The sequence below is a fragment of the Dendropsophus ebraccatus genome, chromosome 2 (assembly GCF_027789765.1).
Source record: "Dendropsophus ebraccatus isolate aDenEbr1 chromosome 2, aDenEbr1.pat, whole genome shotgun sequence".
NCBI lineage: Eukaryota > Metazoa > Chordata > Amphibia > Anura > Hylidae > Dendropsophus > Dendropsophus ebraccatus.
In genome coordinates, this window is record NC_091455.1 from 88,161,290 (window position 1) to 88,187,263 (window position 25,974).

The window sequence follows — 25,974 nt, forward strand, 5'->3', positions numbered from 1 at the left end:
GCCTTGTTGGTCAAGAGTATCTTCATCATAGTATATTATTTTAATTTAAGCTATATAGCTTATTTAATAGTTTATTAACAAAACTTTTATGCTGTGTATACCTTCAAGTTCTGTTCACTCTGTATTTTGAATTTCATTTTGGTATGTAAAATGTCTGTTTTTTTTTCCTAAAACGCTAGAAAAAAAGGTGCCTTTTTACATAAAATTGCATTGAATTCAATGGGAAATTACCTGTCAGTTCACATGTATGTTTACAAGTGCAAGGAACTTCTGGGATGTTTTTGTGTCTGAAATGGACATTTTTGGACCGATTGTATCACTTTTGGGGCTGTTTATGGCTGATTTGCAAACTACTGTATAACATTTGTCCAAAAAGGCTGTTTATGGCTGATTTGCAAACTACTGTATAACATTTGCCCAAAAAGGCCAAAAATTGTTAAAAAAAATAATTTAAATACAAAAAATAGCTCCAAAAAGAGTTGGCAGAAAAAATCTGAATGTTTGAGAATAATTTTGCCTGTAAAATTAAGCATCAAAATATAGTGTGTGTGTCTTAGCCATAGACTTACATGTTGTAATAATTTAATTGTAACATGTATAATCCCATGTGTATGTGTTCATAAGGCATATGAATCCTAATCCCATTACTGTCAATAAAATGCGGACAGGACATAGTGGCCTATTTCAGGCCGCCATGAGAATGTTTAAGGAACTCTGGAGGGTCCATTCATACATGACATGGGCTTGTCTGTTTATCTTTACTTTTCTAGTACTTTAAACATCTTGAGTGATTTGACCATTGTAAATGTATTTGGTGAAATATTGCTCAGACAGGGAAATGTTTATTTTAGTCAGTCTGGTTAGGAGAGCTAAGCATAGCAGGACTGACCCTCCACTTGAAAAGTTAAACACAACATAGTTTGTGCCATCAGCAAATCATCTAAACTCCAAATATAGTCCCAGGTGTGCTCGGCTTTTCACAGATATATGGAATGGAGAAAGAGATAAACTGCAGGGTCTGGCTTTTTGAACAATTCAAGTTACAGAGACCTAGGTCACATATGCCAGGGGCAAACAAATAAAAACCGTGGTTGCTAAAAGAAATGGTTCACTCTTGTGATATCTGTGAATGTAACAAAAAAAATTCTAAATTCAAAAATATGAGAATGGAATTGCTAAAAATGTGGGGACATAATTTTATTGCAATTATTAAAAAGGGATTATCTTTTAATATGTGGCACGGCTGCAAGTTATAGGAAGCAAGCAGAGGAACCGCATGAAATGGTCATCACCCAATATCCGCATCCTGAGACCATGATATGAAAATAAAGATATGCCTTTTTATGTCCAATCAGTGAGTGACTCAAGTTTTTTCTGAGGTGTCTGGATTTCATTGGTCTGGTATATGTTTGCAGCTTGGCTTGTACACCACCACCAGTATTTGGGATCAGTAAGCTCACAGTTTACCATATTTTGCATAGCTGTAGGTAGTGCCAGTCAACCTGTTTCTCTTTTACCATTGTAAAGCCAGGTTCACACAATGTATAACAGTGGCTGTTTTTTGACATGGCCGTGTCACAGAATGGGCGCTGTCTGTAAAGTTCATACTGGCAGGTACTGCAGTAACAGCCGGATGAACATAACTTTTTTTTAATTGGAATACGGCACGTTCGAATGTGCCCATGTTCCAGTTAACCATTGCAGACAATGTAAAGTGTGTTCGGAGCCGCACTTTACATTGTCCGCACTGTCAACTTTGTGTGGCCACTATTCAATGAATAGCAGTTGCAAAAAACTAACATGTCTTCACCATCTGAGCTGGTGTGCTGTGGACTTTTGCTAGCTATAGATAGATAGATAGATAGATAGATAGATAGATAGATAGATAGATAGATAGATAGGAGATAGATAGTAGGTATCAATATGTAAATCAATATGTGGAAAAAACAAAAAACAAACATACATGATTTGTTGTTTCATTGATTTCCCTCCTGGTTTTGACTTACAAATACTGATGTGACAAATGGGCTAAATACTGCTCAGTAAACATAGTCTTAAAGTAGGAAACAAAAAAAAAAAAGTTGTAACATTTGTGTTAACCATTTCATGAGAAGAAGTATGTTATGGCCATACATTTCAACAGTGTCCTCCAGCTTTAGAGTACTGGGTGTTAAATGAATGGTGGGTTAAACAGGCAGCTCTATGAGGCTAAATGCCTTGTCACTGAGTAATTATGGCCATGTTAAAAGACAAGTATTGAAGGATCTCATTTGCTAAACATGTGATGAGATCAAAGAGTTACCATAGAAATAAACTACATTCCTCAAGAATTTGCTGACCTCAGAAGTACAAGTTATGGTCACAAGCTCAGATATCACTTAATCATCGTGTATAGACCAAGACGTCAAACTGGTCTGAGAGAATATTAACATAATTCTATACATCCTGGCATAATATACAAGACTTAAATAACTTATTAATTACACACAGATAGACCCCCAACAAATATATCATGCAAGAATATAATGATTTGCCTTTGTATCTAGTAAAGGGTGGTTGATACATTTCCCAAATGACTATTTAAATTAAGTTAGTTACTATGAATCTAGAAATGATAACCCTTAAGATCCCTGTCAGGACTGGCAGGTGTAAACAAGACAAGAGACAGTGGGCCCCAGATCTGAACCCACCCACTGTCACCTGCCTACTTGCCTCAGTCGACCCTAGGCGGTCGCGGACAACCACAAAGACATTCCCTACACTACGTAAGTGAACACACAGAACAGTACAGACAGACAAACACAATAAAGAGTAATGGAACAAGCCAGGTCAAACCACACGGACAACGAAGTACAAAATCAGCAACACAACGGGATAGTCAAAAGTCAGGCGGAGGTCAGAACACGAGTACGTCAGGCAGAAAAGGAATAGGACGGGGTTCGCAGGAGTAGGACAAGGGGAGCTGGGACCAGGAGTGAACCTAATTAACCAGCACTGGAACTCTGTCTTTGCTTTGCTTTATACTGAGCAAGAGCCTGGTCCGAATCCTCATTGGACCGGCTCTCTGATTCTCCAGGCTGCAGACAGGCAGAGAAACCAGTCAATCACAGAGACCAGACAGGTGTAAAATCAAGCACAGAAGCTTCTCAGCTTAACTCCTGCATGTCCGGAAGCTGAGAAGCAATCGGGTGTGGTACACAAAAGCCAAACACCAGGCCCAGTTCAGACAAGGCTACTGCAGATTCCTGACAGTACCCCCCCTCTTATGAGGGGACTCAGGACCCTTATTGAACGGACCTGGCTTAGACGGATTCTGGGCATGGTATCGTCGGACCAAGTGAGGAGCATGCATGTCCCTAACTGCCACCCATGTACGCTCCTCTGGTCCAAAGCCCTTCCAGTGGACTAGGTATTGCAACGAGCCCTGTACCCAACGAGAGTTCAGGATTCTCTCCACCTCATACTCTAACTCCCCCTGAACGACCAATGGGGCAGGGGGAAGTGACGGGGACACCGGCTGCACATATTTTTTCAGTAGAGCCTTATTAAATACGGGATGAATCCTTAGAGACGTCGGTAGTTTAAGTCTGAAAGACACAGGGTTAATAACCTCTACAATAGTATATGGCCCAATGTATTTGGGCGCTAGCTTCCCTGATTGTACTCTCAATTTCAGATTTCTAGTAGAGAGCCCGACCTTATCACCTACTACATATTGATGGCCAGATATCCGTCTTTTGTTAGCTTGTTTTTGGTAAGACTCTTGGGCTTTAACCAAGCTCTGATGAGCTTGGGCCCAAACTGTGCACAGTTTTGAAAAAATAGCCTCAGCAGAAGGATTAATAGATTCAGCGGAGTGAACGGACGAGTACCTGGGATTAAAACCATAGTTAAAAAAAAAGGTGACATCTTAAGAGACCGTTGCTCATGGTTATTAATAGCAAACTCAGCTAGAGGAATGAAATCTCGCCATTTGTCCTGGGTATCAGCCACGAAACACCTCAGGAATTGCTCCAACGACTGGTTGACCCTCTCAGTCTGCCCATTCGTCTGGGGGTGGAAGGCAGATGAGAAGGACAAAGAGGTCCCCAATTTACCACAAAACTCCCTCCAGAATTTAGCCACAAACTGGACACCTCGATCGGAAACAATGTTTTCCGGGACACCATGTAAGCGCAAAATATGATTGATAAACAGCGTGGCCAGAAGACGAGCACTAGGAAGTTTACGCAGTGGGATGAGGTGACACATTTTCGAAAACCGATCTACCACTACCCAAATGACAGTTTTACCCCTAGACACAGGCAAGTCAGTAATGAAGTCCATAGATAGGTGCGTCCAGGGCCTCGTAGGAACCGGCAGAGGATGTAACAGTCCCTCCGGTGGTCTACGGGGAACCTTGGACCTAGCACAGACCTCACATGCATCAACAAACGCTTTAACATCTCGGGCCCAGGTTGGCCACCAGAAATGACGCGAAAGCAGATATTTGGTACCTGCTATGCCTGGATGTCCCGCCAAGACGGAACTATGGATTTCCTCCAAAACCCGGAGGCGAAGGTTCGGCGGCACAAACAGGAGGGACTCAGGAGTGTTATGGGGGGCCAAATCCTGAGACTCCGACACCAGAGTCACCAGATCCGGCTGCAGGACAGACACAACCACACCAGGTTTTAGGATCGTATCGATCGGTTTCTCGGGAGCATCTTTGAGGTCAAAGCTGCGAGAGAGGGCATCAGCCTTGATATTACGAGACCCAGGCCGATACGTGATCTCAAAGTTGAACCTCGTAAAAAATAACGCCCATCTGGCCTGCCGTGGAGAAAGACGTTTAGCCGTATCAAGATAAACCAGGTTTTTATGGTCTGTTAGCACAGTGACTTTATGTTTGGCCCCTTCCAAAAAATGCCTCCACTCATCAAATGCCATCTTAATGGCCAGTAGTTCTCTATTCCCAATATCGTAATTGCGCTCTGCTTGAGAGAACTTCCTCGAGAAGTACGCAATAGGCCGAAGATGGGTAAGAGTGTCTGATCCCTGGGACAAGACTGCTCCCACCCCCACCTCGGATGCATCAACTTCAACAATAAACGGGCACTCGAATTCTGGCTGAGCCAGTACTGGAGCCTCTGAGAAACAGTGCCGAAGTGTGTCGAATGCCTTGATAGCCTCAGTGGACCAGTGGACCAGATCCACCCCCTTTCTGGTCAAATCTGTGAGAGGTTTGGCGATGATTGAGAACCCTTTTAATGAATTTTCTATAACAATTCGCAAAACCCAAAAACCTTTGTAAGGCCTTTAGGTTGTTAGGTCGTTCCCACTTTTTAATAGCTGCTACTTTAAGTGGATCCATACCAAATGAATTGGGAGTAATGTTATAGCCCAGAAATGAGACCTCCTGGATACCGAATTGGCATTTTGACAACTTGGCACATAGGTTATTTTGTCTCAGAAGCTCCATCACAGTACGAACATGCCTCACGTGAGACGACCAATCTGAGGAGAAAATCAAAATATCATCAAGATAGACCACAAGAAAGCGTCCAAGATGCTCACGGAAGATGTCATTGACAAAGTGTTGGAAGACTGCCGGGGCATTGCATAACCCAAAGGGCATCACCAGATACTCGAAGTGGCCCTCTGGGGTATTAAAGGCAATCTTCCACTCGTCACCTTCTCTGATTCTAATTAAATTATAAGCCCCCCGCAAATCAACCTTGGAAAACCACTTAGCACCCACGATTTGGTTAAAGAGATCAGGAATTAACGGCAATGGATGTTGATTTTTAACAGTAATCTTGTTAAGTTCCCGGTAGTCAATACAGGGCCGGAGACCCCCGTCTTTTTTGCCCACAAAAAAGAACCCTGCCCCCAGAGGAGAAGAGGACGGACGTATGTGGCCCTTGCGTAGGCTGTCCTTTATGTACTCTCGCATAGCTTCTCTCTCAGGGCAAGACAAATTAAAAATTCAACCTCGAGGGTATTTGGCACCGGGAACTAAATCAATAGCACAATCATACGGTCTATGGGGTGGCAACCCGTCCACCGCTTTTTCGTCGAACACATCAAAATAATCAGACAAGAATTCCGGAATCTCCCCCTCCCCCGGGGAGCATTCCGCAAGAGACACAGCAATACAGTGAGAAGCGCACCCAGGTCCCCACCGAACAAGTTCCCTGCTGGACCAATCAAAGACCGGGTTATGTGTTTCCAGCCAGGGCAATCCCAAAATAACATCAGAGGACAAGTTATGCATAGGAAGGAACTCGAGGTTCTCAATATGGACAGACCCCACTTTGACCTTTAAAAATGGGGTCATATACCGTACGTCACCTTGAGAAAAGGGGGCAGAATCTGCTCCAGTGACGTTAATTGGATGCTGAAGTAGTAGAGGACATACCTCCAAGCCTGAAAAAAACATGGGGTTAATAAAATTCGCAGAAGCGCCAGAGTCGATCTGGGCATACCCATTAATATTTTTATTTCCCAATACCAGAGAAATAGGTAACAGCAATTTATCTTTGAAGGTTACCTGTGCGCCTGAGAGACCCCCTCGATAGTCTCTCAGGCGCTGGAGTTTTTCCGCTGGTGGTCCTGGCCTGGACGAACACTGACGAACCCGATGACCTGTCTTCCCACAGTACAGACAGAGATTGTTCTGTAGCCGATGCGTGCATCTGACCTTGGAGTCAGTGGAATCCACCTGCATTGGTTCTTCTGGCGTGGGTGTAACAGGAGGGGATGGTTTAGGGTAGGTGACTAGAGGCAATGAGTTTCTTGGGAGGTCAGGAGTACCCCTTTCTCGCTGTCTGTCCCTCAAACGTCGGTCAACTCTGATGGCCAATGTCATACTCTCCTCGAGTGAGTCAGGGGTGGGGTAAGCCACCAGCATGTCCTTAAGTCGGTCACTCAACCCCGCACGAAACTGGAATCTGAGAGCTGAGTCATTCCAAGTGGAGAGACCGCTCCACTGTCTAAACTCAGAACAGTACTCCTCTACAGGTCGTCTGCCCTGCCTCAACCCCGTCAACAGACGCTCAGCATTGGCAGCACTGTCCGGGTCATCATATAATAACCCCAAAGCCGCAAAAAAACTGGTCTACGGTAAGCAGCTCAGGTGCGGCAGGTGGTAAGGAAAAAGCCCATTCTTGTGGTGGCCCTTGGAGTAGGGACATGACTATGCCCACCTTCTGGGCCTCATCTCCGGAGGAGCGGGGGCGTAACCTAAAAAACAGCTTACATCCCTCCCGAAAGGCCAGGAACTTTCTCCTGTCCCCTGAGAATTTATCGGGAAGCTGGACGGGCGGTTCAGGAGGTACTGGGGAGGTCACCGTAAGTTGTTGTGGGGCTGTCTCCTGCTCCTGGACCCTTACAGCTAGCTCCTGCACCATAGTATTAAGCCGCTGCAATTGGTCCACAATATTAGACATGGCGGTCCGGTTCTCCATGAGGCAAAAACAACAGTTAGGCTGGTTAATCTGTCAGGACTGGCAGGTGTAAACAAGACAAGAGACAGTGGGCCCTAGATCTGAACCCACCCACTGTCACCTGCCTACTTGCCTCAGTCGACCCTAGGCGGTCGCGGACAACCACAAAGACATTCCCTACACTAAGTGAACACACAGAACAGTACAGACAGACAAACACAATAAAGAGTAATGGAACAAGCCAGGTCAAACCACACGGACAACGAAGTACAAAATCAGCAACACAACGGGATAGTCAAAAGTCAGAACATGGGTACGTCAGGCAGAAAAGGAATAGGACGGGGTTCGCAGGAGTAGGACAAGGGGAGCTGGGACCAGGAGTGAACCTAATTAACCAGCACTGGAACTCTGTCTTTGCTTTGCTTTATACTGAGCAAGAGCCCGGTCCGAATCCTCATTGGATCGGCGCTCTGATTCTCCAGGCTGCAGACAGGCAGAGAAACCAGTCAATCACAGAGACCAGACAGGTGTAAAATCAAGCACAGAAGCTTCTCAGCTTAACTCCTGCATGTCCGGAAGCTGAGAAGCAATCGGGTGTGGTACACAAAAGCCAAACACCAGGCCCAGTTCAGACAAGGCTACTGCAGATTCCTGACAATCCCTGTAAATGTATTATGTAATATATTTTAGAAGACTGAGAGATGAGGAAGAAGATTAAGCCTCCCCACCTCACACAATATATGAAGCTTTGAAACAGTATTGGGGGGTCTTCTCTCAGCAGAAAATTATTATAGCCCTGTTGAGTTTAAGTGGTGGCCATGTCTAGGAATTGATCTTCCCTTCTGTTATTTAGGATTAGACCTTCATTATTAGGAATATTACTAAATTGGAAGGGACTCCTATTTAAATGACTGGATTGTGGACTGTGGTTTGCAGATTGTAGACATGAAAATGGGGCACCCTATTTCCTCAACCTAACAACTGTAATTGACATGTACTCACTGTAGACAGCAACATTTTCACTAGTCAACACAAAACAGTAAAAAAGGTTTGTTGTTACCACCTTCTCATAAAACATTGTTCTGAATATCTAAGATTAATAGCTACTTTCCAAGGCCTAAAAAGAGTAGCTTAGACATTTTTTCTTCTTTAAACAGAGCTGCAATGGATTTTGTGTTTCAGGTAAGCTCGTTGACCTATGTTATTTTTTTACAGTTACCGTAATGATAAAGGCCAATATTTTGTAGTGCTGCAAAATGAACACATTAAGAAGACCCCATTTTTTCACTGGGGATCTTAATCTATTTTACCTATGTCTGGCAGATATACATACTAAAGCCAATTAGGAAGCTAATTAAACTAATAGCATTAAAAAACACACACACAAATAAATTAGTAACAACACTCTAAGGCTGGTTTCACACTACATTTTTGCTATTCGTTTTTTTCATCCATGGATGGAAAAATGGATAGATAAACTGATGCATTTATGTGCATCTGTTTTGAGCCTTTTTTATTATTGATTTCTATTATAAAAGAAAGCGGATCAAAACACTTTTTTTTAACGTACACAAAAATATGGTCAGCTACATTTCTGTGTATGTTAAAAAAGACGCATGCCTTTTTGATCCTTTTTTTATAATGGAAGTCAATAAAAACGGATTAAAACGGATGCACAAAAATGCATCTGTTTTTCCAACAGATTTTTTTTTTGCAAAAACGGATGAAAAAGACGGATTGCAAAAACTTAGTGTGAACACAGCCTTAGAAACAGGATTTTTATTGTAAGGTTGGCATCACCAAACAATGTTTTACAGCAATCATTGGCACCTACAGCTGCCCATATAGATTTATACTCTGTCAGAAGATCCCTCAGCCACAACTATGTTCTCATTTCCTCATACAAATACACTTTTGGCCAAATTTATGCTTATTAAGGTCAAGGGATAAGCAGTTTCTTTGGGGGATGTGTGGCTCTCCTTCTATCCAAAGGTAACAAATGATCAGATGTGTCTGAGACTCCATATTATGAAGGGAACTTGGAATCTCATATATCGATATACACTCAATTCTTGTTAAAGGAAACCTGTCACATTGAAAATGCAATCCAATCTGCTGGCCTCATGTTATAAAGCAGGAGGAGCTGAGCAGAATCATATATAGTTTAAGAGAAAAAAATCCAGGATAACTTGATTTTTTATTCATAAAAATGTCTGCTCATTTTGGGCTAGGTAGCCATGTGGGCGTAGCCTGTCAGAGATTGACATCTATCTTTGTATAAGTACACATATGGAGAGAGCTGTCAATTACCCACTTTATTATTTAACCTTAAATGGGCAAAGTAGTTAAGTGGGTGGTCCTACTCTGTCATTGACAGCTTTCTTTCAGTGCAAACCTATACATACAGAAAGCTGTCGATCACTGAGTAGGATTGCCCATATGGCCCACAATGAGCATAAATTTACATGAATGGATCTTTCTCCACAAATATATAGATTGGATTGCCTTTTTAGTGTGACAGGTCTATTTATGTTATTTGAGGCACAGGGGCATTATTACTAAAGAAGGCATTTCTACCATATGGGGGCAGTAGTATTATATAGATGCACAGTGGGCATTATTACTATATGGTGGCACAGGGGCACTATTACTATATGCGGATGCAAGAGCACATTAACACTGTATGGAGGAACAGTTATTACAATATGGGGACATCAGTGACATTAATACTTTATGACACAAGAGGGGGCATACCTGCTATATGGGGGCAAATGAGACATTATTTCAGCATTATGTACTATTACTTTTTTGGTGATTAGGGTCTTTATTACTGTTGTATGTTTGAACTGTTGTATTCTTTTCTAGGGGGATGAGGGTTGGTTAAACATGCCTTGGGACTTGTTACCCCATTCTTTTTAGATCCTAGCAATGCCCCTGCCCAAAGATCAGGACCAGTGTTCCCTTTAAGCTGCGCAACTCAAAGGAGAGGAGTTAGATCGTAGGTGCATCTAAAATCGAGGGGGGAGTTTTACTAGGTGCATCCAAGGGGGAGGGGGGAGTTTTACTAGGTGCATCCAAGGGGGAGGGGGGGGGAGTTTTACTAGGTGCATCCAAGGGGGAGGGGGAGTTATACTAGGGGTATCTAAGGGGGAGGGGGGGAGTTTTACTAGGTGCATGCAAGGGGGAGGGGGGAGTTATACTAGGGGTATCGAAGGGGGAGGGGGGAGTTTTACTAGTTGCATCCAAGGGAGGGGGGGGGGTTACTAGGTACATCCAAGGGGAAGGGGGGATTTTACTAGGTGCATTCAAGGGGAGGGGGGAGTTTTACTAGGTGCATTCAAGAGGGAGGTGGGGAGTTTTACTAGATGCATCCAAGGGGAGGGGGGAGTTTTACTAGGTGCATCCAAGGCAGTGGGGGTTTACTGGGTGCATCCAAGGGAGAGAGGAGGTTAATAGGTACATCCAAGGGGGGGGGGGTTACTAGGTGCATCCAAGGGGGAGGGGGGTTATACTAGGGGCATCCCGGAGGGGGCAGAGGTTACCTATACTACTAGAGGAATCCTGGAGGGGGCAGGGGTTAACTATTATACTAGGGACATCCTGGAGGGGGCAGGGGTAACTATAATACTAGGGACATCCTGGCACTGAAGGAGTTACTAATAATACTAAGGGAATCCTAGAGGGGGCCTTAAAACTATACAGGGGCACAAAGGGGGTTAACTACTTTTTGTTCTCGAGCAAGGAACCTGAAACGTTTCTCTCCCAGATTTTGGAGAGAGGATTTGTGGCCAAGAGAAGTCTTCAAGATTGCCCGGCCTGGTTGGAAAGGAAAAATTAACTAATGATCAGAAAAGACACCCCACGTGAGTCACTGGGTGTAACTGCACTGATCTGATGCTGTGTAAACCAATATAACTAAATTTTTAACTACTGCATCAAATCTGTAATCGATGTACATGTAAAGGTACACTAACTGTTCCACTAGAGTTAATTTGCTTTCTTGCACTAAAGGTACCGATGTACAAACTTTGCTCAGCTCACTTGCCATTCCGCTCAGCAGTAGCTGAAGCTTAGAGGAAACATTGGTCAGGAACAACAGCTGCCACACTTGAAACCAGTGGTGTTACCTCCATGACCATATAATTTACACTTGGGGGGAATTTTCCAAGAGTCTACACTAGTTTGTTGGCATATAAATCAGCAAATTTCAAGCCAGAAATCTTGTGCAAGTACAACACCCCAAAACCCCAATGCTTTTATGCTGTTTTGGGACAAAATTACAGCCTTATTATGCAAATTACATTCATATTATAGCTTCAAAATGCCAGAAAAATACTTTATGCAGCTTTCATTAGAGGTTTAAATATTATACATAATATAATAACTGCACAGTTTTCAATATAAGAGATAAATACTGTTTAGAAATGCTTAATTTTCAATAGCATTAATCCTACATTTCATATACAGTATTCTGCAACAGAACATATATAGAAACATCATTTCATAATTCTAAAACCACTTTCCTCTATACCTACAGTTAAACGACTCCCGTACAGAAAAATCTGGTTCAAATTTCTGGACCTATAGTTTATGACATTATGAGGTCAGTTGTTTTCCCAGCCTCAGGCATCAAAACGTGTCTAAGTTTCCAACAGTATAGCTCTCATTAGGTCAGCACTGTATACGAAATATCATTATTTTGAGCTGAAATCCTTTTTTATAATGGAAAACATACATTACTAAGAGAGGACTATAAATAGCTGTGCAGACGCATAGAACCACTACTACTATGCACCCCTTTTCTTTCACTCTACATAAACAACAGGACTGTGAAGAGAGCCATTAAGTAGCTGGCTACTTTGCAATAAAACTATAAGTCTCATGCTGCAGATATTATTATCCCATTTTCCTCTGCAATCTATATTAATAGTACTGTCTGGGAAGTAAAGTAAATTTCAGTGCTGGGCTCATTCTTGTCTTCTCTGTTATTAATAAGTCAAGCAGAGGCCTCCGCTGTGCTTCCTGTCAATCCTTGAAGGCATTTTTAGTTCACATAATCTGCTAAGATCAGAATGCACTTGTTATCTGTGGTAGAGAAGTCTAATTTTCATTTTCTTTGATATTTAGACTGTAGAATAAACCTTATAAGAATAACCAATGTTCAGAAAGGAAAGAATCAGAAAATGATGTTGTAGATTTAAAAGACATATATAGAAGAGGAAATGTATTTTTTATATATGTAACACATACAGATAGCCTATTATAACTGTAACTAGGCAAGTTAATACTCATGATGGGACACACAACTTACTCATAATATGTTCAATTCCACCATATTAACCCATAATGTGAACAATTTCACCATGTCCACTCATAATGTGCGTAATCCAACCACATCTTGATTTTATGTCATCTTTTACATGTAAGTGAAACTAGCCATTCCTACTTGTAAGGCCCCGTTCCCACTGAGCAAAACTAGCGGAATTCCATGTTCATTCTTCAGCACGGACAGAGCAGGAGCGCGCACCTCCCATAGACTCCCATTATGAGCGGGAGGCTAACGGCAACGGAATTCCGCTAGTTTTGCTCTGTGGGAACGGGGCCTAACAAACAGGAGCGAGAGTGTGGGCTTAACAACACTTATATGTGTGATTATAAAGAAAGCTACTTGTAGCACATACAGAGGTGTACAAAAGCCAGGAAATTACAAAAGGAGTCTAGAGAGGACAAATCGACCAGTGAGGAGCTTCCAATCTCTAGGAAGCGAGTGCTAGTGGTAGGGACATATGCTGTTGTCAGTGTGGAAGGGTGGGTAGCAATACAATGCTGATGTCTGTAAGAGAGGTGTGACAAGGAGGAGGATGCGGCTCCCAGTAATAGAGAGGTGGGGTGAATGTAGCTGTCAGTGAGGAAGTAGGTTAAGAGAGAATGCTGCTAACAGTGGCCAAGAGTTTAGTAGAATGCTGCTGCCAGTATGGGAGAGGTAAATGTTGTCACATATAGGCCTGGTGATGGAAAAGAAGGAGAAATGCTGCTGCTAGTAGAAGAGGAAGGAAAGGGAGGCAATGCTGCTGCTAGGGGAGGAGGGGTGAGAATAGGCCCGATTTTATTTAGGAGCTTAAGGGTCCATTTACACAGAAAGATTATCTGACACATTATCTGCCAAAGATCTGAAGCCAAAGCCAGGAATGGATTTGAAAAGAGGAGAAATCTCAGGCTTTCCTTTATGACCTGATCTCTGTTTATAGTCTGTTTTTGGCTTTGGCTTCAAATCTTTGGCAGATAATCTGTCAGATAATCTTTCTGTGTTAATGGACCCTTAGAGTCTGTATTTCTGTTGCTATAGTTTGGGGATTGGCCACTAAGGATGACAGATTCCTGGGCAGCAAACTCTGCAGTTTTTAGGACAATTTGGCAATGAAGTCTTGGCCAGATGAACAATAGAAGTAATGACATCAATACATCAACTATACCTATAATGAGAAACAAACAAACAAACAAACATATCTGGTAATGGTTACAAAAGCACAAAAAGTGACAAAACTCTCACTGGTGATGTTATTAGTTTATAGTATGCTTGATAGAAAAAAGAAGTTAAGTTATAGGGGGAACCACTGTGACTATGGCCCACACAACCTCGCTAAGGGTGGATTTGTTTTAACCAGTAAAAGTAATGGTGCGTTTACACAGACAGATTTAGCTGATAGATTTAGCAGTCTTTCCTTTATGACCTGTTCTCTGTTTATAGTCTATTCCTGGCTTTGGCTTCAAAAATTTGTCAGATAAATCCCTCTGTGTAAACACACCATAAGTATTGAAGTTTCTTAATGAATGACCACTAGGCCTAAATACCTGTCACCAATTCACACAAATAGGAAGAGATCAATTAATAAGAACTGGCGTCACAGGAAGATAAACAGATTGCTGAACTCAGGGAGACCAGCCAAACGACAACACTGCCGGCTGTCACAGGAAGATGACTTTGTGATTATTAAAGGGGTACTCCAGTAAACTTTTTTTTCTTTCAAATGAACTGCTGTCAGAAAGTTATATAGAATTGTACTTTAGTCTATTTGGAAATCTGAAGTCTTTCAATACTTATCAGCTGCTATTTTCCCTACAAGAAATGGTGTTTTGTTTCCAGTCTGACACAGTGCTCTCTGCTGCCACCTCTGTCCGGGACAGGAATTGTCTAAAGCAGGAGAGGTGTTCCATGAGGATTTGCTGCTGCTCTGGACAGTTTCTGTCATGGACAGAGGTGGCAACAGGGAGCACTGTGTCAGCCTTGAAAGAAAACACCCCTTCCTGCAGGGCATACAGCAGCTGATAAGTACTGTAAGCTTTTTTTTATATATAGGTAAATAACAAATCTATATAACTTTCTGAAACCAGTTGATTAATAGGAATACTAATATAATTACATCCCATTTACAAATCTACAAAGAAAACATTACACAAGTCTTTAATATTACAAAAAAAAAGACATTTCCGTTCTTCATATACATTGTTTACATGAGATTTCTTAATTATTAACTCAAGAAAACCTAGACAGGATATTGTCAAATAAACTATAAAGTAGACAAAAATAACCAGTCCTGAAGCTACATGTTATATATGTGACTCCCGGGGCAGCCAGCACACATATGTCTTTTCAATGTTATGATTTCCTCTTATTGTTCCTCTGCCATTAATATATTTCTTTTGTTAGCAGCCAGCTGTAGTTGCTCTCCGGTTGCCTTATATCCCCCTGCCTTCCACAGGTCATTAGTGCACCACTATCACCCGTCTAGCCTCCAAACAACACATGTACACTTTCATTTTTTTCCCGCACGATTTCAAAGACAGTTGGAAAGGTTAGCAGAAGAGGTGCAATGTTTCCGAACACGATCAGACAGCAACTCATTCCTGTTAATGCCAGGCCAATTTGTTGTATACCTAAAATACTTGTAGCAGGGGATTGCGAAACTGGATTCCAAAATCGGAATATTATAGTGATATTAAAAATTGTAAGGGTTATTACATTTGTCTGGACACTACCTCAGCCCTGGTATGACAGGAGCATGTCAAGATGTTGGCAAGATTAGAATTCACAAGACCGTGCAACCAGTAATATCATGTCATCAAAATTTTTCACAGGAGCTGCTGAAGAATTGATGGATCTTCACAGCAAAGGTTGAAACACTCCTGTACCGTACACCATGTCCCTCAGAATCTCTGCCCCTGAGTTAACAAGGTGTGAAGTTTCCTCATCTTGTTACTTCTGCTCTACAAGCTGCATTATTTTCAGAGAGTTTTAATTGGCTGGGCTGTTTTTTTTTTGTGTTATTTTTTGTTTTTTTACTGTTAATTTGACAAGCTATGCAACTGTGCAATAAAATGTATCCACACAATGGGATCAATATTATATCCAGAGGCAATGTTTATAAATCATTATTCATACCTGAATTGTCTGACGGTACAAACTGTGTTTAGGGCATAGAAAAATACAAATAAGGATCTCAAAAGTAATTTTGTTCTTTAAAGGAAAAAAATCAACCAAAGACACATCTTATGTTTCATAACTTTGTGTCAGAAGATTGTGTTGATGGAGTCTTTGAGGATTAACTATGAACAAATTTTTTATTGTATAAAAAACAAGCATGGACAACAGCCTAAATGGGGTTATATAGGCTCACTGTAGCTCAGTGGCTAACAACTCTGCAAAGAGTTTGTATGTTCTCCTCCAGTTGTTGTACTCCAGTTTCTTCCCAAAACATACAGGTGAATTTAGATTGTGAGCCCTAATGGTGACCAAGAGCAATAATTGGTGAATCTATGTAAAGTGCTGTGGAATCAGTGTGCACTATACAAATAAAATCTTAAAGAGAACCTGTCACCCCCAGTGCCGGGGCAGAGCCCAGCCGACCCCCGGGTGCAGACACGCACACTTACTGCATCCACGAAGTCCCGGTCCCGGAGCTCGTCCTGCCACAGAGATATCCCCATCTGAAACCGCGAGTGCGCTCCCCAGAGAGTCTGATGCCCATAGAGAATGACGGCTCCAATCATTTTCTATGGACGTTGGACTCATCTCTGATGAGCGCGCACGGCTTCGGACGGGGATATCTCTGCGGCAGGACGGGCTCCGGGACCGGGACTTCATGGATGCAGTAAGTATATAAGTCTGCATCGGGGGTCGGCCGGGCTTTACCCCGGCATGGGGTGTGACTTTATTATTATATAGAGCACAAGTCCTATCTATAAGCCGATCATCAAACAATAAGGACCGAACATGGACAGATACATTGACCTGAGGATGAAGGATGTAATATTTTAAAACATGTTGTCTTATAGTGCCCATAGCACTATATATATCTGGTGAGTGTGTATTCGCATGTACACCAACCTTTTTTACAGTTGGTTAATGGCACATATAGAGCATCTTTATAGTGTTAATTTTTCTATGATATATGCAACTTTGAATTTTAATCAATAAGCCATTTTGATCAGGGTTACTCATCTTACAGTGTTTGGTCAAACATTTCTAACTGTGCCAATACTTTTGGTTGCCATATGCTCCTCAGTACCCCTTTTTGGGAAATATTTAGTAGCGATGTCAAACTCTCAAACAATGTAATCTTCTTTTTGACCTTATAGAAGATATTTTCTGGGGGTCATTATTTTCGCTACTTTAATCCTAAAATACAATTGTTATGCTGTTGATGTCAGAATACATTTGCATTGAATTAATGAATCTATGTGTAACTTGGAAGCAATGTTGGTATACTGTAGTGATAAAAGAGATAACTATAAAAACTGTAATAATAAAAACTGCCTGGTTGAGCCCATAGCAACCAATGACAGTTCAGGTTTCATTTCTTAATGAGCTCTGGTAAAATGAAATGTGAACTTTGTTCAATTGCTACCAGCTAAACCAGACAGATTTGGCTTTCACATCTTTTATTTATTTCCCACCCCCACTCCAAATGTGCATGGAATTTGTGCATTTTGTATCAGTATCCATATGGACTTTCTAGCAACAGTACAGTGGCAAAATTGTAGATAACATCTTACATTACATCAGCTAACCTCACGCTTGTGTCAGAGATGCCTTGGATGCATGCATTGTGTCACCTGCAAGTAAGAAGAGAAGCCAAGTGGTGAGTGCCGCTTTCTTTCTTTGTGCACTTACATGTAAAAACAAGAATGTAATAGAGACCCTTACAGGGGTATCTCTAAAACAGCTTGTGAGGTCACCAACCAGAGAAGAGAACATTCTAGATTTAGTATTTACTAATGGGGATCGGGTGCCTGAAGTTAGAGTGGAAGAAAATTTAGGTTCCAGTGACCACTAGTTTTTATGGTTTGACATACAAACTGACTGCATACAAACCTGTACTACATTAAGAGTATTGGATTTTAGGACGACAGATTAAAAAAATGGGGGAGTATTTAGATAAAGAATTAAAAGGGTGGGATAAAACATAAGGAGCAAGCACTCAGTGGGCAGTATTAAAAAATGCCATATTAAAGGCAACTAGACTACATGTACGAGAAGTTAGCAAAAGGAAAAGGAAAAAGAATCCATTATGGTTTACTAGAGAGGTTAAGGCCATTGTAAAGGGAAAAAAGGCAGCGTATAGGAAGTATAAGGAGACTGGAAATGAGGCTGACAGAGAGACGTATAAAATTATACAGAAGGAGGGAAAGCATTTTATAAATAGCAAAATCTGTTAAGGAGGGGAATAAAACCTTCTTCAGATATATAAATGACAGGAAGAAGAAGAAGAATGGCTGCAGCACTACTAAAATAAGTAATGGGGAGAATACATTTATTGATGGAAATAAGGCGGTCGTTGACTATTTTAATAGCTACTTCTGATCAGTGTTTTCAGAAGGAGGTCTTCACAATCACAGGCTGGTTGGACACAACATCCAAACCAACATTGAGGGCCAATCATGTCAGACTAATCTCATTGATTTTTTTTTTTTTATTATGTCACAAAAGTGGTGGATAAAGGTGGTGCTGTGGATATTGCCTATCTGGACTTCAGCAAAGCCCTTGATACAGTTCCCCACAAAGAGCTGATAGAGAAGTTAGATAAAATTGGACATAATTCCTGGAACTTTCAGTGGATTTGTGGTTGGCTGAAGGATGGATAGATATCAGAGGGTTGTTGTTAATGGTGTATATTCCGAGCAGAGACTGGTTACAAATGGTGTGCCACAAGGGTCTGTTCTGGGTCCTATTCTTTTTAATATCTTTGTAAGTGACATAGGAGAAGGTTTGGTAGGTTTCTGATGACACAAAAGTGTCCAATAGGGTTGATATTCCTGGAGGTGTCAGTAATATGGAAAATGATTTAGCTTTGCTAGATAAGTGGTCCAAACAGTGGAAATTGAAGTTCAATGTTTCCAAATGTAAAATAATGTACTTGGGGAGGAGAAATCCTCTATCCAAGTATCACATCGACAGTTCTGTGTTGGCAATGTCTTCAGAAGAGAAGGATTTAGGGGTAGTAATTTTGGACAGTCACCAGTGCAACCAGGCGGTGGAGAAAGCAAATCGTATGCTGGGGTGTATAGCTAGAGGTATAACCAGTAGGAAAAGGGAGATTGTGATCCCGCTATATAGAGCTCTGGTGAGGCCACATCTGGAATACTGTGTCCAGTTCTGGAGACCTCACCTAAAAAAGGACATTGATGAAATAAAACAGGTCCAAAGATGGGCTACAAAAATGGAGGATGTCAGGCATAAACCATATCAGGAAAGACTTAAGAATTTTAATCTGTATAGTCTGGAGAAAAGAAGGGAAAGGGGGGACATTATCAAAAGTAATTGTATGTTAAAGGACTAAATGAGGTTTAGAAGGGAAGTGTTTTTAGTAAAAAACTGAACTCAAGAACAAGAGGATACAGTGAGAGGTTAGTTGTGGGAAAGATCAGAAGCAATGTGAGAAAATATTACTTTACTGAAAGAGTAGTAGATACTTGGAACAAACTTCCAGCACATGTGCTTGGTAATTGTACAATAACAGAATTTAAACCTGCCTGGGATAAACATATATCTATCCTAAGATAATAACAATGGAAATGCTAAAAGGGCAGACTAGATGGACCCAGTAGTCTTTTTCTTCCAACAATTTTCTATGTTTCTATGATCAGTTGAAATCTAATGCTACGTTTACACGGAACGATTATTGGGCTAATTTTCACGATAACAATCGAATTCGAACGATAATCGTACGTGTAAACACGGCAAACGATTGTTAAATCGTTTATTTTGATCTTTTAACATGTTCTTAAATCTTCGTTCGCAAAAAATTTGCCGATCGTTCCGTGTAAACAGTCGTTCACTGATTTTACCTATGTGTGAGGTAGGCTTAAGCGATCGCAAAACGATCGCAAAACGAATTTTCTGTACGATATATCGTTCCATCTAAACGCTGATCGTTATAAAAAAAAATTGTTACTTCGAAATCGTTAATCGTACGATCGGGCCAATTATCGCTCCTTGTAAACTTAGCATAATGGTGCGTTTACACAGAAAGATTATCTGACAGATTATCTGCCAAAGATTTGAAGCCAAATCCAGGAGTGGATTTGAAAAGAGGAGAAATCTCAGGCTTTCCTTTTGTCCTGATCTTTGTTTATAGTCCATTCCTGGCTTTGGCTTCAAATCTTTGGCAGATAATCTGTCAGATAATCTTTCTGTGTAAACGCGCCATAAGTGTTCAGAGACTCAAAATCTCTTAAATAGGCTAATAGAATCAGCTGTGCACCAGATTCCTTCCCTTATGCCTTTTCTGTCTCTCTGCATGAAACGAGCTCTGCAGACTTACAATGGAGCTGGAGAAGGAGGCCATTCTCTTGGCTCCCGGGGCCAGACTGTCCATTTGGCAATTCAGGCAAATGCAAGATGGGCTGGTGTGCTAAGTGGACCAGTCTGTGAGCAGTTAGATGGCTAGCTTTTCCCCAGCATAGCACCCTCCCCGCGTTTCACAAAATAGTAAGATATTGGTTATAGAAAGCTGTATAGTACACATATCACTGTACAAGAGAGGAGCCAGCCATCAGATTAGAGTCCTGTATCCAGCTAACAACAAAACCTTCATGTTCAAATTCCCAGCAGGCCCAACCTCCTCATTGTTTCTGCAGGTCTGAGTTAATTCAAAACCCAAGGTCTTAATGCAAGAAGGGGCTAAAAAAAAGGGCTGAGGCTTAGCAGGCATGCAGACAGAGCTTAGACAGGTAGGTAGACAGGAATCTTAGGTGCAGGAGTCCTGCCAGCCCCTGCTTGCCAATTACACTGTTTATCAGTCAACAACAAAAGTAGGTGAAAAAAGCAATGTGGGGTTGTGTCCTGCTAAATGAAATGTGTAGTGGGAGTGATAGATGCATTGTCATTACTATATGTAAATTGTATTTAAAAAATGTAAATATTTCTGGGATACAGACCTTTTTTCCAGGTGCCTTGCTTAGTCAGGCCTCTCCTTATTGATCTGTCTGGCATGGGTGACCCCGCCAGGAGTACTACTCCAACCAGCTCACTAAGGCATGCAAGTTCCCTCACCATGTCAAGGTCAAGGCACCATGAGGGAGACCCTCCACCCTAACCCAATTATGCATCCAAACCCTTAATTTACCCTTTCTTTGCTATAACGCAGACCCTTTTGTTGCCCTTCCAAGCACAGGCCCGCCCCAGTCCCCTAAAGCAAACCTTTCCTTCTCCCTTCCCAGCCCAGGCCCAACCTGGCCCCCTAACTTGGATCCATCCATCACCCTTTCCAGCCCAGGCCCACCCTGGCCCACTAATACAGACTTTTTTGTTACCTTTTCCAACACAGGCCCTTTCCTAGAGCTCTAATGTGGACCCTCCCATCACTCTTCTAAGCCTATGCGCACTCCGGACCCCCCAGCGTGGAACCTCCCCCCGCCCTTCCGAGCCCACACCCACCCAGCCCCCTAATGTGGACCCTCCATTCACCCTTTACAGTCCAGCCCCCCTGGTCCCCTAATGCGGACCCTCCCATTGCCCTTCCCAGTCCATGCATGCCCCAGCCAACCAAACAGACCCTCCCTTCCAAAGCCCACCCTAACACCAACCCTTAAGTCTCCCTTCCCAGCCCCCTTACGCTCTATGTAATAAGGGCAACAATCAGCCAATTACACTGTCTTTGGCTCCTTACCTAAAATCATCAGCCACCGGGTGCACATCGCTATGTCTAATAGCAATGTGCAGCTGACGGCTGATGAATCGGTAAAGAAAATAATAAAGTTCATACATTACCTCTGCCTGCTCCCTGGTGCCTTCTTGTCTTCACCACACTCCTCACAACCACAGGTGTTAAATCAGAGCGGTCTCTGAATTGACAAGCCGCTCAGCTAATCACTGCCGCAGCCAGGAAAACACCGGTAAGCGGTTAGAGGTAATCTACTGTATATATTTTATTATTACACTTTTAAAGCAAGGGCTGCACAAACATCACTAAAAATCTTGGTGCAGCCTTTACTGCATGATAATCGAGCCATGTAATAGGTTTCAGTAACAAGCGTTTACTTACTATATTGATCGAGCTTTCTAATACAACCCAAAGACTGCTTGAAAAATCCCCCCAATACATTCTAATATCGAATCTACATAAAGAAGCACAATCTGTCATTAAGGAGGCTGTAGACAACACCATATGACTCTATGGGCGAGATTAGAAAGCTATGTATGGTCTGAATGGCAGCCATATAACACTACAGTTTACTGGCTGCTGTTTCTTGGAGATGACAGTTTTTTCTTACAGATGTCCGTTGCTGCCATTACTAATATTATTTATGCCCTGTACAGATAAGTCTTATAAATGTCAGGTAGTTACATGGCCCACTAACATGACCAGTGTCCCTAAATCTGTCCCCCTCCACTGTGCTTTGTGGTGTGTACCAGTAACATTTACCAGTAGATGTGTGCCGTCCATCAGGTGTCTGTGAAAGGAAATTTAGTCAGAAAATTGCCCCTCAGTAATCACAAGATGCCACAAGACTTGTTTACGTCTCCAATGATCATGGCAGTTGGTCACCAGCCTCACCGAACAATTCAAATCCTAACAATCATGATTGGAAAATTTTGTTTTTTACTAAAGTAACTTAGTAACAAGTTGTTTTTAACGATCGGGGGAGGAAGCATGAGGAGGTGCTGAGGCACGCCTCTTCCGCTGAGTGTCATGGCGTTCTTGTGATCCATGCCGGACCTACCTGTGGGGTGCTGAGTGGAGCGCTGACGTCCGATAGGTCTTGCCGGGTGGTGGCTGCCAGAACGGCGGTACGGAGTGTGGCCGGTGGAGGAGCTGATATGAGAGGTGCGGGCTCCGACCGATCCATATGGCTGTGAGCGGTGACTGTGGCTACATTTTGGAGAAGATCCGGCTGAGGGAAGCCTATGTGGAGGAGTAACAGCGCGGCCTCGGAAGGTCACTGGAAAAAGTAGCAAGCAAGGTGAAAGTGCCGGTGAGAGCGGTGAGGATCCTTGCGGGGCTGCGTACAGCAACGTCTCTATCCTGCATTCTGGTGGAACTTCAGAGGAGGACGGGCGCCGGTGAGAGCGGCGTTCAGTTGCTGAGACGGACAGGTGCAGGTATCTCGGAACGGCAGTGAATCTGGTGGACAGGGGTGATCGCTGGTGGGAGCAGTGCTGACCCTTGTGGAAGTCCGGGTAAACTGTCCGTGTGATGTGCGGTGGGGTGTCGGGGATAGTGGGTGAGGGCGGCCGTTGGTGAGAGAGGCGGTTGCACCCCCCCCCCCCCTGCTTGAAGTGGAATAGTAGCTGCTGTATGCGGCTCTTGCTTTAGCCACCAGTGGAAGGTGGCCGTTAACTGAAATAAACTTTTCCAGTGGCCCACAGAAATCACCTTTTAAAAAGATTACTCCTATAAAGTTGTTGTGCATCAGCTCTATTACATCTGGAAGTACCAGTTTATTTACATCAGTAACTTGGTCACTGGTTTCTCTTCACAAGAACTGTCTACTATTTGCCTCTATAGCGGTGAAACTTGGGCAGACAATGCCAGGAATGGGTGAGAGTGAGAGTGTCAGCGGTCTCATGGTTTTGACCTTCTGCGATTAGGTGTTAACCAGACCAATTGCGTTTCTGCGATTTACAAAACTAACTTTGCCCCTTTTGTGTCTAACCCGCTCATTACTAACTACTAACCATCTGTGTACTGGATTTTCTCCCCTGGATGAAGGTTGGAACTAACGCCTACTCAGCAGTATAGACTAACAGTTTTTGCTCGCATAATTTTTTTATTTTTTTTTCTTCCCCCTAAGGACTAAGGACATTTAACCAACTAACCCGATAGAGCTGGACTTTTGTGTTAACCCTCTTACTCTTAGGTGGTTGGCAAATTCAGTGGACTTGTTATTTTTTGGGTCTACTCTTATTCTGTGAGGGTTGGTGTATGGGGCCTAAAATCAACAAAGCTGTAAGCCCTTCAAAGTCTAATCAAAAAATTGATAAGCTGTTTGGTTCTCCCAACATGACAGGGAAAGGGAGAGTAGGGGGGGAAAGGGGGGAACGGAGGTGGAGGGCAAGACAGAAGAGAGAGTGGTGGTGTGGTAGAAAAGAGTATGCAAGAGCACCCTAGTTGGTTGGGGGAGATTCTGGCGGCAATTAAAAAATGTGATGGCTCTATTGCTGATTTGGGGGTGCAAATGGGAACGATTAGCTCAGAAATCTCTATTCTCAGAAATGATGTATCCAAGTTTAGAGAAAGGTTCACTGAAGTGGAGACAAGGGTTGGTACTCTTGAGGATGAATTAAATATAATGAAAAAACAGTTGGGGACAGTTGTCCAGGAAAATAATGCATTAAAAATGAAGGTGGTGGATATAGAGGATAGGGCAAGGAGGTGCAATTTGAGGATAGTGGGTATGCCGGAGGGGGTCGAGGGGAAAGATCCGGTGTCCTTTATACAGGATTGGTTGTCTGAGCTGGTGGGGAAAGATAAACTGTCCAAATTTTTTTGTGTTGAAAGGGCTCACAGGATCCCTGCAAAACCATTGCCGCCTGGGAACAGACCTAGGTCTATCATTGTGAAACTCATGTGTTATGGTGATAGGGAAAGGCTTCTGAGAAGAGGGAGAGAGATAGGGGATTTCAGATTTAATAATGAAAAAATACTTCTGTTCCCCGATTATGCCTCAGAGACGCAGAAAAAAAGGTTGGCCTTCCAGCAAGTAAAAAAGAGGCTGCGGGATGGGAAGGTTAAATATGGTTTGATGTTTCCAGCACGGCTCAGGGTAGTGTACAATGAGAAGGTCTGGTTCTTTGAGTCTCCTGAGGAAGCGAACCAATGGTTAGAGGGTAAAGGTCTTTCGACTGATAACACTGAGTAGTCATGGCTCAGCGGAAATAAGGTGCTTTAGTTGAGAAACTCAGGTAGGAATACTATCTAGAGTTAGCTTGGGGGAGGGGGGGGAGGGAGGGGGCAGGGGATGGGGGGGCGGGGGCGGGGATGGGGGGGTGGGAGGGGGAAGGGGATGGGGGTAGGATGGGGATGGGGATGGGGGGGTGGGAAGGGAAGGTGGAGTTGGTGCACTTACACTTTACATTTCCTTTTTTTTTTTTTTTTCTCTCCCTCACCTCCTCTTATCTCCTCCTCTTTAGAATAGCGGTATGACTAAAATAATCTCATGGAATGTCAGGGGTTTAGCTAACAGACTTAAGAGGCTGGTGGTTATGAATTTTGTTAAAAGTCACCTGCCCTGTATAGTGGGACTACTAGAGACTCACTTAGTTGGAGAGACAGTTGGTTCATTGAGGAAATTGTGGTGGTCACACCAATACCACTCTGTTTTCTCTAACTACTCAAGGGGAATATCTGTTCTTGTACATAAAAGCATAAAATGGCACCTGATCGGGTGTAAAATTGATGGCGAAGGACAATTTGTTTTTTTACACTGTAGAGTGGAGGGGTTGGAGTGTGTTCTCGCCTTTATATATATACCACCCCCTTTCAAGTCCCATGTGCTACACTCTTTGTTTGAATATAGCAAAAGCAAAGATCGGTGTCCTATTTTGGTAATGGGGGACATAAACACAGTGATGGATGAGCAGAGGGATAGGTTGCGTATGGCTGGTGGGGGTATGGCAGGGAAAAAAATCTACTTTACCTGGTCTTATAAAGGAATTAGGGCTGAGGGATCTCTGGAGAGAGAGAAACCCAGATTTAGACACTTATTCTTGTTGGAATAAAACAGCAAAGACAATGTCCCGTATAGATATAGGGTTGGTTAATGAGCACATGGCACCTATGGTTAAGAATATTCACTACTTGCATCGATGTTTGTCGGACCACGCGCCATTGGTAGTGGAGTTATATAAACGTGTTAGTGGGGTGGGTAAGAGTATTTGTATTAATCCATATTGGATTCACTTAGTAGAAAATAGAGAAGAGTTAAATCAGGAAATTAAAGTGTTATGGGATATAAACTGGGGCACGGCACAAAGTGGGATGGTGTGGGATACGCTAAAAGCTATAATTCGGGGGAAATATTTCAGCATTATTTGTTCACTTAAGAA

General features: G+C 42.6%; 1 long non-coding RNA gene across 1 annotated transcript in view; it reads right to left on the reverse strand.

The window, feature by feature from the left end:
- The window catches only part of LOC138784554 (uncharacterized), a 36,189-nt gene extending 13,741 nt beyond the window's left edge, over positions 1-22,448 (reverse strand). The window contains exons 1-2 of the long non-coding RNA XR_011361876.1: positions 22,352-22,448; positions 17,496-17,540 (exon numbers count right to left, since the gene is read on the reverse strand). This is a non-coding gene — a long non-coding RNA (uncharacterized lncRNA). The remainder of the gene's footprint in view (positions 1-17,495; positions 17,541-22,351) is intronic.
- Positions 22,449-25,974: the final 3,526 nt, after the last annotated feature.